Source organism: Pantherophis guttatus, chromosome 7 (assembly GCF_059756535.1).
Source record: "Pantherophis guttatus breed Tessera chromosome 7, ASM5975653v1, whole genome shotgun sequence".
Taxonomy (NCBI): Eukaryota; Metazoa; Chordata; class Lepidosauria; order Squamata; family Colubridae; genus Pantherophis; species Pantherophis guttatus.
The window spans coordinates 33,161,369-33,177,011 of record NC_142069.1 but is presented as its reverse complement, the minus strand read 5'-3'; the positions used below and the strand labels follow the sequence as shown (position 1 = coordinate 33,177,011).

Below are 15,643 nucleotides of genomic sequence, written 5' to 3'. Positions count from 1 at the left end.
CATTTATTTAAAGCCCCTGGGCGAGATCATCCGTGGTTTTGGGGTGAAGTACCATCAGTATGCTGACGACACCCAGCTGTACATCTCCACCCCGGACCACCCCAACGATGCCCTTGAAGTGATGTCCCGGTGCCTGGAGGCCGTACGGATCTGGATGGGGAGAAACAGGCTCAGGCTCAACCCATCCAAGACTGAGTGGCTGTGGTTTCCGACATCCCGATATAGTCAGCTGGTGCCATCGCTGACTATTGGGGGCGAATCATTGGCCCACACGGAAAGGGCTTGCAACTTGGGCGGCCTCCTGGATTCACGGCTGTCTTTAGAAGAGCACTTGACGGCCGTGACCGGGAGGATTTTTCATCAGGTTCGCCTGATCTGCCAGTTGCGTCCCTTTCTAGATCGGGACTCTCTACACATAGTCACTCATGCCCTCGTCACCTCTCGTCTGGACTATTGTAACGCTCTCTACAGGGGCCTCCCCTTGAGGTGCACTCGGAGGCTCCAACTGGCGCAGAGTGCGGCCGCGCGGGTGGTTATGGGAGCGACGTGGAGTTCCCATGTAACACCTCTCCTACGCGAGCTGCACTGGCTCCAAGTGGTCTTCCGAGTGCGCTTCAAGGTTCTGGTTATCACCTTTAAAGCGCTCCATGGCTTAGGACCTGGTTAACTACGGGACCGCCTGCTACCACCAATAGCCTCCCACCGGCCAGTACGCTCCCATAGAGAGGGGCTCCTCCGGGTGCCGTCGGCCAAACAATGTCAACTGGCGGCCCCTAGGGGGAGAGCCTTCTCTGTGGGGGCACCTACGATCTGGAACGAGCTCCCCCCGGAGATATGGAGGATCCCGGATCTGCGCACCTTCCGTCACGCGGTTAGGACTTTTTTATTTCATCAAGTTGGCCTGGCCTAAATCTTCTCCCCTTTTTAAATGTAAATTTTAATTTGTTTTAAATTATGGGGTATTTTAAATTTGTTCAGCCAAATTATTTAATTCATTTTTATTTGATTTTAAATTTTTGTATTTATGTGTTTTTATGTTGTGGCTGTTCACTGCCCTGAGTCCTTCGGGAGAAGGGCGGTATAGAAATTTAATAAAATAAATAAATAAATAAATAAATTGTTGCACTGAAATTAGTATTGATGCTCATGATTTATTTGTAGTATCTTCCTTAGTGAAACAAACAATATGTTTCAATAAAGCCGGACATTTCTAATTTTTAATGTCATCCTCCAGGTTTTTGTTCTAATGGTTTGGTTTGTTTATTTTATCTTTATAATCAGTTTCTTTCGTCCTCATACCAGACTGAAACAATAAACTTTTCAATCATGGATAAGTCAGGGGAGTGGAACTAGTAAAACTAAACTGCAAAAGCTAATCCAAGTTGGATCATAAGGGTTGTATTCAGAATGCTAAATTAAAGGAAATTGGGGAGGATTCTTACCTTATCACAGAAGAAAGCAGCAATCCTTGACCTAGCCACTTGAGACTTTTCAGGAGTGTGGGCTTCTTAGGAGTGGGAGGGGGGAGGCAGGAAACCAGCATGTTTCTGGGAGTGAGGGGGAGGCCGGAGGCCTGCACACCACTGGGCATAACCAAACATGCCTTCTAGCCCACAGCAAGTTTCCATGTGCTGGGAGAGGGGGCAGTCCTCCAAAGGCCCCCACTACTCCGTGAGGCATCCTAGCAGGGCTTCTTAATAACTTGTATCATTTAATGACCACACTGAGGAGAGCTGGGATTGTGGTCAATGAGCAAGGTAGCCACATGGGTATCTTGCTTAATGACTACAATGACTGACCAAATTCTAGGCTCAATTATGACTATAATTGAGGACTACCTATATCTGAAAATGCTTTTTGGCTACAATACTCTTCGATTTATATGGAAGTTGTGAGCAGTATTTAAAGGAAATTTGTCCTGTCTGAAGTTTATAGAAAAAAGGGAACTGAGGCTAAAGATACTGAGATGTGTTTCAAGACATTTGAGTGGTTTAAAGTATACTTAATTGAAGATGTATTTTAAGTTCAGTACATCTGACCAATAGAATACACCACTGTATTCTTTTATCTTTGCCAAAAAACATTATTTGACATGATCACATATTTAAAAAAACAGTGAATTGCCAGACATAAATATGGGATAAACATAGACATCATGTGTGGCACATCCTCTTTTAAGCAGGTTTCAACTTTGAATAAACTGTCCTTACAGACACAAACATGCAAAATACACACACACACACACACACACATACACACATATACATATATACATATTTCCATACCCAAGGTCACCCATCTGGCTTTGTATCTATTTACTAGATGTATGCCTTAACCACAACATTAATCCATCTCTATTATGTATAGTACATTATAAAAAATAGAATTACCATGCAATCTGAAGTCATAATCTTCCTAGAATTATTCCTGCATGTGCAGGGTCTTCTTTTCAGATAATACCATCTTGCAAGATCAAACACAGCATCTGGTCATGTCTACATTTTGACAGATATGACTATAGGTTGGGACAAAAAAAAAAAAAACCCGACCAACCAGCTTGTCACCTGGGACTGATGGCAATTTTGCTCAGCACCACCCATTAGGGTGGGCAATATCCAGTGGCAATAGAGGAAGGAACAGACCTCACTAATACCATGCAATCTGAAGTATATGTAAAATATAAGTAAACTAAGCCATTCTTAGGTTATCAGCCTGAAAATGTGAAACCCTGTTTGGGTTCAGATACAAATAACCATTTCATTTCTCATTATTAATAGGTATTGGAGCTTCCTGACATTCCTAGTTTTGTTCTTCCTTTTCTTTTCCATTACTCTTGTATAAAAAAAAAATACTATTGCTTGAGCCTGTATTCTTTGAGGAAGCTAAATATAATGTTATTTCTTACAATTCTGCCTAGTTGATTGAATGACACCCCTTCAGTGAAGAAAGAAGTTGAACCACATCAGATAAGCCAAGAACATCTTCAAATCTACAACATAAAAATGATTATTTTTACTTTTAAGAGTAAAATATTTTAAAGTTTATCTGTGTTGTGTGGCTCCTGGGGCCAATTTGAATGTTAGTTGTTTTCTGGAAAGAGCAGATGTAGAGTCAACTGTAGCTTAGTATAGCCACAATATGTTATATGTGAACTGGAAACATGCATGTCTTATCCATATATTTAAATGGATTCTGTCCTATGCATACCATATTATGAAATATTTGCTGTTGGTTCCAATATCTATACTCACACTACACACATACTTGTTTTCCCAAGGTGTTATGAATAGAAGTGCTGCTAAGTATATCACATTCTGAATAATATTAGGAGCAATGGTACTACTGAAAATATTATTGAATCTATATACTACTAAAACTCCTATTGCATTTATCTGTTTGTATCCTCACAGCCCAAATGGTGCATAATGCTGCAACAATCTTTGAATTGTACCTAAAATTTGCTGACTTGGAGATTAGTTTATCCTTAAATTTGCATAAAACCTCTTTAATCCAGGGTGAAAGGAAATTATCTCTGCATAATAAAATCTACCTTTCAGAAGGTTCCTAATGTCTACAAAATCAATAATAAGCAACTTTCTAAAGTAGTTAGACCTCAAGAAAGGCAAACTCAGTGTCTGTTTGAAGGCTTGGAATTGCAGTTTAGGCAGGATGCAAACTTGTGGGTGATCCTTGTCCTCTCCTTGATATGGAGAAGAGTTCTGAGGAACCAATCTGTACAGTGGTTCTTCTTTTTGCCTTGGTCCATCAATTCCAGTAAATACTGACTTATTTTTGGAGTTTCTTTGCCACTACAATTACTTTTCTATTTATGATATATACTTTTTTCTTAGATGATCATGGGACCATACATCTCATTGATGTTTATTTTAGTCACCTCAGACTGCACCACCTTTCTCTCAAAGGATGACCAAATGGTTTATTGGATTGTCTATTAATAATATATAATTAGAATTATATGACTGCTGCTGGAGTAAATACAATTGTATATTTTAGTGTCTTGGGAGAAGACCAATTCATTTGCAGTTACAATTTTAGAATTAAAATGCAAAATATTCACTTCTTTTAGTGCAGGAAGAGGGAAATGAGGCTGGAGGATATAGCAGCAATTCTGAAATATCTAAATATTACTACAATGAGGGAGAAAGTAAAGGGAGGAAGATAACGTTTACAAGGAAATGATAATAAGCACTTGAGATTGCACTATAATTGAACAAAATGCATGGAGGTTATGCTCTCCTTCCCTGGTTTTATTAAACAAGAATAATTTATGTTATAAATTCCATCTAACAAACATCCTTGTTGTTAGATTATGATTAATAATTTCTATTTACATAGTGCTATGTGTAGTATTTACACACACAATGGAAGATGGGCTAAGAAAAACTATCCTTTAAACCAGCAGCTGGTGCCTCTAATTCCCACTTTTTTGTAGACCTTTATGTTTGTTTTCAAAAACCTTCCACTTTTACAACTGATGAAATCATATACATATACTCTATAAGAAATATAATCAGATTGAGTAGCTTTAATAATGCTTTATAAAACAACTGTGGTATGAACAGAAGGTTTGTTAAATTTACTATTTGATAGGAACTGTCAAGAATAAAATATTGTACATAGAGTTTACGACATTCTGATATGAATGTCTCAGATACAATATATATGTTATGGGTAGTAGAGAAGGGGTAAAATTATTTCAGAAACCAAACAATGGAAAATTGGGTAACTATGAGTTTTCCTGATAAAACATGGGTTTTTTTATTTTGTTTTGTTTTTGCAGGTGAGTCTTAATTACAATATTCCTTGGCTGACACTTTATTTTTGAATCATAATGATGAGTCCAGGTTTTGTTAATTGTCACAGTGCTGTAAAGAAATTCCTTACCTTTGTTCTTATAGCATGAACATTGCTGGCAAATTTCAGCTCTAAACTTTAATGTTAGCCTTCCAGTAACCCATCTTGCACAAATGTTCTGATATTGAAGAATTTCAATAATGCTACCTATTACACACAAATCAACCTTTTCTGGTTCACCACTTGTAGATTTCTGTGGCCCAACAAGACTAGTTAAGTCAAAACAGCCATCTCCATAAACAACTTGCATTCAGTGGTAAATTTTATTTGGAGGGACTCTGGGTCAAAATTAAATCCTTGTACATTGCTTAAAGTGTGAAGAGTACTCACTGCAGTCTTTCATTTCACAAACAATAGTAACACAACCTTCTATCCCAATTTCCCACCAATGATATGGCGATGCATTCATAGAATCTAACTCTTCCATTGAAGAAGCAATTCCTTGCAAATTTATAGGAGAGATAGAACCATTTTCACTAAGTATTTCTTCAGATGTGTGGCCAATTCCTAGAACTGGATATGAAATGAACATATTGGTAGAAAAAAATATGGGAGGTGTTTGAAATTCAAACACCTTCCAAATTGTGAATACCTGGGGCAGAAAGGAGTGTCCACCTGCCAGGAAAGTTTCCTCAGATTAAAAAATATACCCAAGAATAGATTCATGGCTGGTTAACTGATGGCAACAATTGAGACTGGGTGGGTGCTCTATAGACAGGAGTACAACAGCATTCAGTTTCTAACATGTCAGTGCTGGATTGTTGAACAAGCCGCAGGCCGTAATTTAAATATCTAATTCTTCTAGTTTCCCCATACTGTTACTAGACTGTTTTCAGATTCGGAATACTCTTGATAAATGAGCTGCTTGGATTGATGCTTTGACTTTTTGCTTAATTTTGGATTTCGTTGTCTAGTGCTGCCTTCCTTGCCTCTGCTGCTACACTATACATTACTGCTTGCAGGGCTTTCCCTAGAAAGTTTCCCAGTCCTAGAAATGTTTTACATTTTAAGTCCATGAAAGAATTTTTCATTTAATTTCATTTAATTTTCACCTTGAAACCATTTGTCTAAAATATAAGCACCTTGTGTATCAAAGCCATCTTTCAAAAGCCTCACTTCTCAAGAGTTGCCTGTAGCGCAGGAGAGGTATACATGGTCCATATGCTATGGAACACCATTTTTTGTTCTGAAACAAGAATTTTAGGCTTTATTAGCATTTTAATAAAAGTGATATTCAATTTTAGCAGGGCATCCATACCTCCTTTATGAACTTTAGGAAATCATGTTTTTGCTTTACCTTACCCAAAACCATCTCCATTGTTGTGCAAAAACTAACTTATTCAGAAAGTAAAAAATAGGGCTGTATTCTGAAGTCTGTCAATTGCAAGTTTTAAAGAAACGAGCCTGAATGAGAAAAGGGGAGATGTATGTCTTTTCTCATGCCTAACCAATGTATTTTATTAATTTGATGATGCATCACTTATACACAGTGCATTTATTATTTGTTTCTGTACCCTATATAAACACTTGACTCCTCCCCCTTAATAAAATGCTTTTTACTTTGCCTGAAGTACTTCTGATTCCTATTGGGGGGCCCTGAAAAAGCCAATTTGCAAAAGTATTAGTGTTTCTCTAATTCTGGGACTTAGTTTTTCTCTACTTCACACCACTGCCTGAGCTTTTTAAAGACAACATGGGCATTGGTTGAATGTGATGAACCTACTATATTTATGCCATGATGGATTGTGGGAAATAATCTGGTATATTTTTTTTCACTTCTGTTGGTCCTAATGTGGTAAAACATGGCTCTGGATTTAAATAATTTATTAAATTATCCCACATCAACATTTATTTTTAAAGATGTGTAAAACGTTTTTGGAAAACAGTAGAATTGGTAAAGGTTGTTTAGTGGAAGAGAGCGGACTTTTGTTCTCTGTTAAAACAGAAAAGTACAAGGACAGTTGTTGGGGAGAAAATTAATAGCTGTTAAATAAGAAGAACTGTCACTGGAAGTTTTCAAATTGGAATTAGATGGCTCTTTCTCATTTATAGTAGGAAATGCTACAGTTGTACAGATGATGTGATACACTTTGAAGGCATGGATGCAACAATAGGAAATAAAATCCAGTGCCCTTTGGAACTGTTCACGAACGCCTCACATTGGACTTTCACTGCCGTTAACCCCCACCCAGCATCGCTATGAATATTGGAGACGAAACGTTCAATATGGAGAACAACAAATTGGGGAAGGTTGTCGGTTCTGTAAAATGAGCATCTGGACCAGAGTTGCTGCTAAAGTACATAAAGAGGAGAGGAGCTGCTGGGATTAGCACGGATAGATTCAATGGATAGAATAACGACCCTAATAGAATCGATTCCATATATTTATTTATTTTTATTCCGGGCTTCAAGTTGGGGGGGGGAGGCATTTGTCAGCTCTCTTTCAAAAGGGGTGCAAGCTGCCGTCCGCTCTCAACCCCCATTGAAACGAAGCCGGGTGGCTCTCAAAGACTCGGCTCGGCTTTTCTCCGCATAGACTTTCCTTTTGCCCGGAGAAGCAGGAAAAGGAAGTGGGGGGGGGGAGAGAGAAGAGACGGGAGGAATCAGGAAGAGTTACTCTCCTACACTTCAAGGCATGACTGTGAGATACCAGACCCTAATCAGCCTCCGCGGGTGCCTCGCGCCTCAAAGCCTCTGCAGCCAGAGGAGCGGCGGGGAGAGCCCAGCATTCCCTGGCAACGGCAGCCGCGCTCCTCCTCTCTGTCATCAGCCATTTTTGTCTGACATAATGAAAAAAAGCTGCCGAGTATTGTCCTAAAACGGGGGGGGGAGAAGGGGGGGGGCGTTTAGGAGGAAAAGAGGGGTGGAAATAATTCAATCAATCACATGACTTGACAGGATTTCTAACCATTTTTTTTTTATCGTGCGGCGAAATTGTATCTATAGAAAAGCAGAGAGTTCCCCCCCCCCTCAATATTCCCACGCCCATAGAGGAGCTAAGGATGGGGCAATAGGAAAAAAAAAGCATCTCAAGGTAAGCGTTTCCTCGTGGAAGGCGTGTTTTAAACAGAATTTGCTTCATCCAGCACCCCTTGGCCTTGGGGGGGGCGGGTTTGCTCGTTTTTTACGTGGCTGCGATGTCCGAAAAGAGGACTGGGTGGTGGGTGGAAAGGACTAGGTCGACAGGGCTGCTTCTCCCCCCCCCCTTGCCCCCCCCAGGCTCTCTTTCTGGAGCTGCAAAAAGAAAAGAAAAGAGAAACCGCGCGAGCGGTAGACGATCCCTCATCTTCCCGGTCTCGTCCCTCCCGGGGTCTTTAGGCGTGAATGCCGCGCAAAAGGAAGTGCGGGAAGATACTCGGCGTGAAGGCGCCGTGAGCAAATCCCGGGAGGAGGAGGAGGAGGAGGAGGAGGGTGGGGGGGGGAGAAGCCCCGAAGAAGGTGAAAAAAACTGCCCGGTGGCGCTTCAAAGCGAAACACAGAAGATGAAGAGGAACAATAACCCGTCGGTTGTAACTCGAGCTGACTCTCTTCGGAGAGGTTTGAAGTCAAGAGGGTTGTGTGTGACTGAAGGCAGGAAGGAGGGACGCCGCCAGCGGGAAAGGAGCGGGCCGGGCTCCCCTTTCGCATTCTTCCGCTCCTTTCCTCCCACCGGAGCGAGGCAGCGTGACTGAAGGGCAGCCGCACGCGGGGTTTCTGCCGCTCAGCTTTAACCCTTGAGAGCAGAGCCTTCCCGCTCCCCGCCTGGAGGAGAAAACTTCTCTGGCTTGGGTGCCAAACGCCGGAGTAGCGAGCGGTGGGAGGCTGCGGAGAAATTACGGTGGTCCTCCTCCGTTAAATTGGAGTGGGGGCTAATTAATTGCCACCTTTCTCCTGGGAAGTTTTACACGGGTAAAACTGTTTTTCTTTCCTTGCCAGGTGTGAGATTACAGAGGCCTGGGGCCCAATTCTCCGCCATTAATTACTACCCAAAATTTGCAATTCCTATCAAAATGTTAGTATCAAAAACGATAAATAAAAACTCGTAAAAACACAATTCGCTATTTTTTGCACGATGCATTTGAATAGTTAAAAGAAGAAGTAGTAATCAGACTTTGGTGAAGTCATTGCTGACTTCATTGATCATTTTTGATCGTCAATCATCAATTCATTTTGATCATTAATCATTCATGATTGACAGCATCAATCCCATGCTGGCTGGGGTTGATAGGGGTTGGAGTCCTACAACATGTTTAAAAAGACCAGGGTCATCACAGCCACTATACAGTTAGATATTGAAAACATGTTGTGTTCCATTGCCCACTATAGTGGCAATGAAAGGTCTTTGAGGAAAGACAGCTCACCTGGGCATTAAATTTCAGAGAATAGCAGGCTCCCGATATAACCAATTTTCAAAATTCCAAAATTTCAGTCAGACATTTTTAAATACAGTAAAGGGTGAAAATTGGTTAGATTCAAATATCAAACTTAATCATAACTATACAAGCTACTGTATGTTTTAGTCTGTTGTGTGAGTCTAATCATGATGATTCCTTAAAAGTTAATTATACCATGGCTTAATAAAATATGTGAACCCAAACTTCTTCCAAGATACCGGTATTGAAATCATAGAAAAACAAACTTGGCAAACTTAAATATTAAATTGAAATTATTAAAATAGATTAACAATTAAAATTTTGAATTGTTTTCATATTTGGGGTATGAAAGTATCCAGCAGACCTACACTCTTTTCGTTTTCTGGAAAGTTCCCCAAGCGCTGGGATAGGATAAGGTTGGAGCCTAAGCAGGGTGGATAAAAATCAATGGTTTTTTTAAAAAAATCAAAAAAATCAGATTTTTTAAATTTAAATTGGATTTTTTTTATTTAAATCAGATTTTTTTATTCAAATCAGATTTTTTTATTTTTATTGAATTTATTTTAATAAAAAACTTTTGGGGTAAAAATCTATCGTAAGATAGTTTTCTATTTAAGATACATAAATAATTTAGTTTATTCAGCATGAAATGGAGCTTAGTTATGTAGCACAAGGCTGTATATTTTGCACTGGGACTATCGGTAAGTCAACAGTGAGTCAAAGGAGTAGCAGAGATGACAGTTGCTCTTTAAAAATTATGATTTAAATCGAGTTGATTTAAATCAAGTCTTTTTACTAGTGATTTAAATCATGATTTAAATCGACTCGATTTAAATCAAATCCACCTGAGCCTAAGGATTGAATTATTGTGAGCTGTCCAGAGTTGTATTTTACGAGATAGGTGGCCATATAATTTTTAAGGAAATAAATTTCATAAAAGCTGCAAGAATAAGGCCAAATGTATTCCACTATCTAGGAACAAGGCAGGAAAAAACTCTCTTGTATGCCAGATAATGGAGCCTCCAATAGCAGGGGTAGTTTTTGAAGGGCCTCTCCTGTAGATCTTAATGCCTGAGCAGGTTCATAATGGGAAAGGCAGTCAGATAGTCAGATTCTAAAGTTTAACAACATATGATCAGTAAATAGCTGGCAGATCTTTCAGGTCAACCTTTATTCCTTCTACAATTCAGTAAATTGTTTGATGCATTTTTTTCCATTCGCAACTTCCATAAATTTAAAAAAATAGTCTGTGTAACAAGGGTATGAATAACTATTGCAAAATATCACCAACTTTCTGGAGTTGTAATTGAGTAAACAGGTATCTTGTCAGAGCTTCCAGTCATGAATCCAGTGTCAAAATGAAGATTAGGGGCAACTCCTAGACACTTTTTTTTTTGTGGACAAATAATAACTTGATCTTAGAAAGCTGAGTCTCCATCCCAGTGTCCAATTGTTTTATTAACTAACAGCATTCTGTCTTGTACATCATTGAATTTAGGCAACATTCCAGGGTCTTTGGAACAGAATTATAAGGAACAGTAGAAAGACCACTCTTTATGTTATAGCAATCTAAGCTACTGCTGTCTCATATTAGAATATCATACTTGAAGAACATTAATATTAAAACACTTTAACAATGGATCTTTTAAAAATACAGAAGAACAATATAACTTAATGAAATCATTGAATTTCTGAAGAACTAATAAATAATAATTAGTTATTATTAACTAATAAAGATAAAAAAAAGTATAATTAAATTTATTTTTTATCAACATCATTCACTATGTACTCTGTTTCCCCCAAAATAAGACATCCCCTCATAATAAGCCCAATCGGGCTTTTGAGCACATGGCAATAAGGCCAAGCACTTATTTCAGGGTTCAAAAAAATATAAGACAGGGTCTTATTTTCGGGGAAACACAGTACCTTTCTATATCTTTCCCTCGTAAATTTTACCTACTTCAGCTACTTCATACATGACCTAATAATCTCATAAATTCAATTCATCTAAGACTTTTCAACCTTTCCCATCTATAGTATAGTATAGTATAGTATAGTTCCTCCCAGATCAGACTTATTTCACACTGGTTATTCAACTTTGCATTGCATTCAACATTTATTCAGTTTCCATTCATTCTTGGTTCTATTCTAATCTTAGTTACACACCTTTCTCAAATACTCCATTCTCACTGCTTTCAACTTTTATGTTTGCCCTGACATAATTCATTTTATCCAACAAATGGGCAAAAGCTAGATAAATATTATTTTTTGGCACATAGCACTCTTCACATTAGGTCAGCAGCCCCCAACGTTTTGGCCATCAGGGGCCGGTTCCGTGGAGAGAGGTTTTCCATGGACCGGAAGGAGCATAGTTTCGTGTGCTACCTGTATCCTTCAGATGGAGCTTTGCTAATTTGCACAGCCCGGTTTCTGGCCTGCCGCGGACCGGTGCCAGTCCATGGACCAGGGGTTGGGGACCCCTGCATTAGATAACATGCTACCAAACACCTTTCTGCCAGCATTTATACATCTGAAAAGGTTTTAATAAACATTCTTCTAAGGTACACAAATTTTCTACTTGCTTTAGTTTTTTTCCATTTATGTATAACTTGTAATTTGTTCATAGCTGCCTTGATTTTCTGATACATTAATTTTTAGATCCACTCCCCTTGCAACATCATACTTTTCTGCAAGAACTTAAATCCTTAGCCACGACATGGTAATGTCTCCACACAAAGAATACACATGCATTTATGTCCCCACCTTGAATGGCAGTAATGGCAGTATTTCTTATTCATAAATGAATTTACATGAATTTGCACAATATATATATAAAACAGCAGAGGGAGCATCACACACCCTTGTCTTTTTTCCTGCTGAATGTTGAACCTTTTGCTAAGCATTCCATTTATGCATGCTTTACTTCCATCTTATACTGATTTTAACTCAATCAACCTTTCATTTAATATTTATGTGCATCATTCTATAGTCCAAATTTGTTCAATCTCTCACATGCTTTTTCTAAATCAAAAAAATGTACAATAAACTTTCACACATTTGTACATTTTTTCCATGTCCTGAAGAATAAAAATTTAATCAGTACACCAGCTTTCTGGCATAAAGCCACACAGTACTGTCCAAATTTTGCTCCCTGTTAACTCTTTCGGTCAGAACCAAACATTTTCTCAGGCATGTTTAATTAATCCCTCATACTTTTTCATTTGCTCTTGTTATCGTTCCTATTATACAGAGAAAGAATAATGATATCCTTCTAATCATCAGGCAGAGATGCAATCTTCACACATGTGAGAAACCACATAGTCACTTCATAAGCAAACCATGTCCACATTTCAACACTTTTCCAGTTATGCCATGTATATATGCAACCTGATCATTTTTCAGCTTTCTCTCAGCATTTATGACTGCATTCATTTTTTTTTCTTCAAACCAATAATTGTAGCATTTGTTTCCATTCGAGTCTTGGGCAAATTGCTGTCACTACCATACTGATCTCTAAAATCCCCCTTCCTAGCATCTGTTCACTTCACATAGAAGCTCCTTGTTTATCCCCACTCTCTCAGTTTCAAAACAGTTTTTAATTTCCATACAAATTGCTCTGCATTTCTTATGTCTCTTAGTTATTTCTTGCTATGTTGGATTCTATTCTGTGAAAAGATATTTTCCTTCATGTATAATGCAAAATAGAAATTGAATTTCTGTGTGAGGTTTGATTTTTAATGCTGGAAGTAGTACATTTGAAATAAAGTTGTTTGAGAATTGAGATGTGGACAAGTAGGTGGCATGCAATATTCCAGCTTTTCTTCTTTCCAGCACACATCTCAGGCTAAACCTGACATTTTTTTTAAATGTCAAGAACATACGATCAACAAGCATATGCCTATTTAAAAACAAATGTTGCTTTCCAAGAAGTGGCATTAAAAAGATTTATAGGATTGCTTTGCGTCTGCCTCATTTGTTGGCCCTCAAGTACCTGCAGTGAAGAAGACCTAACAGTTACAGCTGATGTTAACCATTTACAATACTGTGCATTTTATTTTTTTTTTCTCAACAAGAACCTAATGAAAAATTAAGTCAAATGTATTCACTAGTGAACTAAATTGCTGTATTAAGATTTAAATTCAATCTGGGTCTCCCATTCTAACATTTTAACCACTATACCATGCTTATCAACATGCTCATCAAGGGCTGGACTGTTATATGATAATAGGGATCTTCAGGGTTTGTGCTCTTAAATACTAAAGGCAACTGAACAAGAAGTTTGGATACAATACTATTTCCATTTACAAAGATGGAGCGAATGACTATCATTGGTTGGGGAAAATCAGATGAGAAAAAATTGGAAGCAGATTTTTAAAAAAGGAAACTAGAATCTGGTGGGAAATTATTTTGGGTTGGTTAGAGAAAAGGAAACATTAACTATTTTGTTTTTAAGACATACATGTAGGGGAATAATTTAGTTGCAATGAAATTGATTTTAGCAGATCAGAGTATGTATGTCAAGCTTTCAGTACGTTAGGCTTATGGTGGGAAGCACCCACCAAAACAGAAAAAGGAAAGAAGGACATTCTGCCTCCATCATATCTGATAATATCACTGCTATGTAATAAAATTAAAAGAATAAAACCTTCAAAAATGAAATTCCCAGATGTGCAGAAAGCTTACTCACCTTTACCTTGAAATGACTGGCAGCAGATTTCAACAGAACAAATCTTGCCAATACTTACCTGTGTTGTTGGTTACCGAACATTGTAGTAAATGCTTTTCTGCCAAGTAATGTTGCCACTGCATTATGACAGCTATAATGTTTGTCCCAACTTTTTCTTCCTTCCTTTTAATTTTAAATGGTCAGTATTTTAATTCTTGCCTAGCTCCCTAGGAGATAGTACAATATCTGTGATTCTATGTAGTTGTGGAAAACTATCCATTCATTAATCAGGACCTTGGCACAAAGTTCCTCCCTTTCATGTTTTTTCTTAAACTAAAATACAATAGCATGAGACTCAGAGTGCACTTTCTTCAATAAGTGGGTGTGAATGCGCCCGCAGGCACCTCCTTGTGACTGCCTGGACAAGTCTCCGCAGTTTACTTGACAAGGTTTCAAAAGTGGTTTGCCATTGCCGCCTTCCAAGAGCTAAGAGAAAGTGACTGGCCCAAGATCACTCAGCTGGTTCCATATCTAAGGCAGGATTGAAACTCACAATCCAGATTCTAGTATGTCGCCTTAACACTGACACCAACCTTTTTATGCTGGATCATTTACTATAATTAGTGACTGATATGGCGGTTTACAGTTGCACCTTAGTTTTCTTGATTTCAGTGGTTTTTATCATATACTGTATATATCTAACTTTGCATAGGATGAGTAGTTAGCAGAATACCCCAAAATGGCATACATTTAAAGTTAAAGTAAACAGTAACAGAGTTGGAAGGGACCTTGGAGGTCATCTAGTCCAACCCCGTGCTCACGCAGGACACCTGTACGAGGGATTTGAACCGCCGAGCTGCCAACCTTTCTGATCGACATCCTAGTCAGGCTAACATTTATCTCTGCTGTTTTGAAAGAAAGTTCTGGATGAGTCATTGCTTCCCAGTGAGAAATGGGGTGGGAGGGTAGTATATATGAAGTTAGACCATTTGGAACAACAGCCATTCTTCCCTTGTGGCTGTCTGGAAAGGCTGTTCACTGTGAAATTCATAAAGGCTTAATCTGGTTAAAAAATTGTGGGGTGGGAGGGAATTGCTTCCAGTAAGGATAGTTGCTATCATGGTTTGTGTAGAATACAGGTTTGATTTAAATCTGAAACCATCCCCCATGAAGGATTTGGGATTTAGGGTTGAAGTTTGGGCCCCTGATGTTGCCAGACCATTGGCAGAGGCCCCAGAAAAGAAAGAAGAACATTCAAGAATCACTGCTACAACATTATATCTGCCACTATCACCCCACCACTTAATTTACCATTGTTTTTGGTAGCCACCTGTCATGGAGGCTTCTTAGTTGATTAGTGTTTTGGGCTCAATTTATGCCTCTGCACCTTGAAAATATAGACATAACACATGGATGAATTTAAGCTACTACATGTCTTTTAGATTCAGCTCTCTCTCGGTTGATATTTGCCAGGAGTGACATCTGCCATTGAGGAAGGTGTTTTGCTTGATAATTAATACCCCTCTCAACTAGATAGAGGGATGCGGTGGCTCAGTGGCTAAGACGCTGAGCTTGCCGATCGAAAGGTTGGCAGTTCAGCGGTTCAAATCCCTAGTGCCACGTAACAGGGTGAGCTCCCATTACTTGTCCTAGCTTTTGCCAACCTAGCAATTCAAAAGCACGTAAAAAATGCAAGTAGAAAAATAGGGACCACTTTGGTGGGAAGGTAACAGCGTTCCATGCGCCTTCA

At 38.8% G+C, this 15,643-nt stretch overlaps 1 protein-coding gene across 7 annotated transcripts in view; it reads left to right on the top strand.

The window, feature by feature from the left end:
* Positions 1-7,657: 7,657 nt before the first annotated feature.
* Positions 7,658-15,643, top strand: part of TCF20 (transcription factor 20) — a 187,060-nt gene continuing 179,074 nt past the window's right edge. For 3 of the 7 annotated variants that reach the window (XM_087873141.1, XM_060694593.2, XM_034403311.3), the window contains exon 1: positions 7,752-7,909. The gene's annotated coding sequence lies outside the window, so the exon portion shown is untranslated. Of the gene's footprint in view, positions 7,910-15,643 lie in introns of all 7 variants that reach the window. The other 4 variants (XM_087873139.1, XM_087873137.1, XM_087873138.1 and 1 more) reach the window with 3 other exon arrangements.